The sequence below is a fragment of the Echinops telfairi genome, unplaced genomic scaffold, assembly GCF_000313985.2.
Source record: "Echinops telfairi isolate 266 unplaced genomic scaffold, ASM31398v2 ScPeMD7_7467;HRSCAF=8505_1, whole genome shotgun sequence".
NCBI classification, from domain to species: Eukaryota; Metazoa; Chordata; class Mammalia; order Afrosoricida; family Tenrecidae; genus Echinops; species Echinops telfairi.
The window spans coordinates 15,267,858-15,271,964 of NW_022111368.1; the positions used below are offsets into that span (position 1 = coordinate 15,267,858).

The 4,107-nt window shown below is 45.0% G+C and overlaps 1 pseudogene; it reads left to right on the forward strand.

Moving 5' to 3' along the window:
- The first annotated feature begins 2,823 nt into the window (after window positions 1–2,823).
- Window positions 2,824–4,107, forward strand: part of LOC101648563 — a 1,594-nt pseudogene continuing 310 nt past the window's right edge.

Genomic DNA, 4,107 nt, shown 5'->3' on the forward strand with positions numbered 1-4,107 from the left:
GGTCTACAGGGCTGGCCCCACCAGGGCCAAACACCACCACCCCCCTCACCCCCTGCAGAAGTATTTGCTACAGAGGGCAACACTAAACCTACAGGTTGGGGAGATAGCTATGCCCATACCCCTGCCCTACAGAATCAAATTAAGGATAAAGAGAGAGCGAGGACTAGACCCCATACTGGCACACCAAGCCCTGAAGATGATGTCCCTTCCAGGAACTGCTAAGGCACAGAAAGGACTGTAGGGCTGACAGCAGCTCAAGGCATGATGTCCCCCAGCTGGAGCATAGCGCCACAGAGGACAATACTTGGGACACACGGTCGCGAGTGAATCCAGTCTGACTACCCTCCACAGTGAGATGAACTAAGAAGGGAACATAACAGATCAACAGTGGGAGCAAAGCAAAGTCACAAAGCCCTGAGGAGGTCCCAAAACAGACTTCAGACTAGCAGAGCAATTCCTGGAACCCCCAGGACCAATGGGGAGAGAGTCATAAAGGTCAACAGACAGACCTGGAATTATGTGTGTTTTCGGTGGTTTCTTTGCTAGTGTTTTTTTCTTCTCTCCCCCCCCTTTCTATTCAATCTTTTGTTTTGTCTCTGTTATTGTTGTTTTGGCTACCTATATAAAATAGGCATGGAAAGCAGGCCCAAGGTCTTGTGGGGAGGTGGAGGTAGGGGAAAGGAGTGGTAAGCAAACAATGCCATAGACAGGGGAACAACTAGGGAATTAAAAACAACAGCCAGGAGGACATTGAGATCCCGGTTGTGTTGGAGCACCAGCAATCTAGCTGAGAGGAATTACTAAGAGGCAGAAGAAGGGTGAGCATGATGGTGGGGAAGATAAAAGGAAACAGAGGAAAGATCTAGGAAGCAAAGCTATGGATGCACTGAAGAAGTGGATGGACTTTGGGCCGCTGCTCAAGCCCTCCCTCAAGGCAAGAACACTTTGCTCTAACAACCTGGCATTCTGTGATGCTCACCCTCCCAACGCGATCACTGCAGACAAAATGGGTGCATAAGCAAATTGAAGAAAGCTGATTGTGCCTAGGTATCAAATGATATAGTGTCCGGGGTCTTAAAGGCTTGAAGGTAAAGAAGCAGCCATCTAGCAGAGAAGGAACAAACCCAGATGGAAGAAGCACACCAGCCTGTGCGATCATGAGGTGTCAACAGAATCAGGTAATGGGCACCAGAAGACCCAAAATAAAACAGAACAAAAAACATATCATTGAGAACGAGGGGGGTGGAACAGAGACGCCAACCCCATCTGTAAACAATAGGACATCGCTTCACAGAAGGGTCACAAGGAAAGGATGACTCAACCAGGGCACAGTATAGCACCGATGAAACACAATATTTTTCTGGTTCTTTGAGGCTTCCTCACCCCCCAATATCATGACCCCAGTGCTGCTTTTCAGTCCTGGCTATACCAGAACATGTACACTAGTATTGATAAGAGCTCACAACACATGGAATACAGGTGAGATAATGCCCTCAGGACCAATAATGAGAGAAGTGATACCATGAGGGTATGGGGAAAGTAAGGGAGGAAGGGGAACTGATGCCAATAATCAACACATAATCCCCTCCACCACCACCAAGGTGGATGAACATCAGAAACATGGGTGAAGGGAGACAGCAGTTGGTATAAGATATGAAAACAATAATTTGGGGATGGACAACAGAAAGTGGGTGAAGGGAGACAATGGTCGGCATAAGAAATGAAAAAAAATTATAAATGATCAAGGGTTCAGGAGCGAGGGAGTGTGGAGAAGGGAGAATGAGCTGATACCAAGGGCTCAAGTAAAAATAAAATGTTTTGAAAATTATGATGGTAACATACATACAAATGTGCTTGACACAATGGACGTATGTATGGATTGTGAAAAGAGCTGTCAGAGCCCCCCAATAAAATGATTTTTTTTTAAAGAAAACAATAATTTATAATTTATCAAGGACTCATGTGGTAAACTGAGGGACTGGTTGAGAATGTCATGCAGCTAAATCATCCATGCTCATAATCTCGGGTCTGGAAAGCCGACGCTGGTGGGGGGAGACCCTCATGGTTATGAGCTATAAATAAACCTTAATACATATTTTCATGACTGGACACAGTCCCTCCAATAACCCCCCATAAAAGAACTGTCACAGAGGAGCTACCATACCAGATGAATCATTTCTGTGTCTGCCTATTTCACAATGTCTAAAGCTTATCTGTAGATAAAAGCAGTCAGGTTCTATAGCCAATCCCACTGTAAAATGTAGTAAACTCTGTTTTGACATCTCTTGCTGATACTGATCAGAGATAGCTACCCCTGGGGTGGGCTCAGAGGGGTTTGAGGTCCACTAGAACTAGGTCAAGACATGACTCACTTTATTGCTGGTTTATTATGTTACTGCTTTTGAATTATCACCCATCAACTATGTAATATGTCACCTGTATGACGTGCATGCCTATGAAAGATCTGTAAGCCCATTAGATATAGCCACTGGAAAATACATTCTCAGTCCTGACATGGGACGAGGAGCCCCTTCCCCTCCCTCCCCCCACCCCCCGCTGTGCGTCTTTAATATTTTCCACAATCACAAAGTCGCTCCTGAGGATCTGTTCAAGTGTTGGGGAGGAGGCAGAGGGAGAGGGTAAAAAGGGGAGCTGATACCAAGGGCTTGAATAGAAAATAAATGTTTAGAAAATGATGATGGCAACATATGTCCAAATATGCTTGACACAATTGATGTATGGAATGTTGTAAGAGCTGTAACAGCCCACAATAAAATGATTTTTTAAAAAATATGTTCTCTCTTTGCTACATCTACTGCGAGAATGAAGACCATTTTCAGCAACCAGACTGTCGACATTCCAGAGGATGTGGACGTTTCCCTGAAGGGGCGCATGGTCACCTTGAAGGGCCCCCGGGGAACCCTGCGCAGGGACTTCAATCCCATCAACGTAGAACCCAGCCTCCTCGGGAAGGAGAGGCTGCGAGTTGACAAATGGTGGGGAACTAGAAAGGAACTAGCTACCGTCCGCACTAGCTGTAGGCATGTACACAACATGATCAAGGGTGTGACGCTGGGCTTCCGATACAAGATGAGGTCTGTATGCCCACTTCCCCATCAACGTGGTTATTCAGAATGGGTCTCTTGTGGAAATCCGTAACTTCTTGGGTGAAAAATACATCTGGAGGGTTCACATGAGGACAGGTATTGCTTGTTCTGTTTCTCAAGCCCAGAAAGATGAGTTAATTTTTGAAGGGAACAACATTGAGCTTGTATCAAATTCAGCAAGCCACAACAGTTAACAAGGATATCCTAGAGTGTTTGGATGGTGTCTATGTTTCTGAAAAAGGAGAAGTTCAGCAGGCTGATGAGTAAGCTCTAAGAGGTGTCCAGCGACAGTCTAGATGGTTCCTTTAGATTTGCCTGTGATGCTTTGATCCAATCTAAGAAAGTGGTTTTTTAAAAATAAAGCTTATGTAATGAAAAAAAAAAGACTTAAAAAAAATAGCAGCCTTTAGTATGGATTACAATTTAATGTAAAGAGGACCAAAATCCTTACAATTGGACCAATAGGTAATACCATGAGAAATGGAGAAAAGAACGAAGCTGTGGATTTTGCCTTGCTCGGATCCACAATCAATGCTCATGGGAGCAGAAATGAAGAGCACAAGACGCGCTGCATTGGGAAAATGTGCCGAACCTCTTTCACTGCCCTTGAGTCGATTCTGATGCAGTGACTCCATAGGACAGGGTGGAACTGCCTTGTGGGTTTCTGAAACTAATTTTTTACGGGAGTAAAAGAGTCTTTAACAGACACATCTCTCTCCTAAGGAGAGGCTGGTCCTTTTGAACTGCTGACTTTGCAGATCATGGCCCAATGTGTAACCACTACACGACCAGGGCTCCAAGATTTCTTTAAAGTATTGAAAAGCATATTTTTGAGGACTAAGGTCCATCTGATCCAAGCCTGTGGGAACCAGCCCCACATCCAGATGGGTTCTAAGGGATGGTTGTGTAACTGAAGGGAAGAAATTAAGACAGACAAGTTTTAGGATGTTCGCCTCTGCCATGGCATCAAGAACCAGGTCCAGGTAGAGAGAGGGAATTT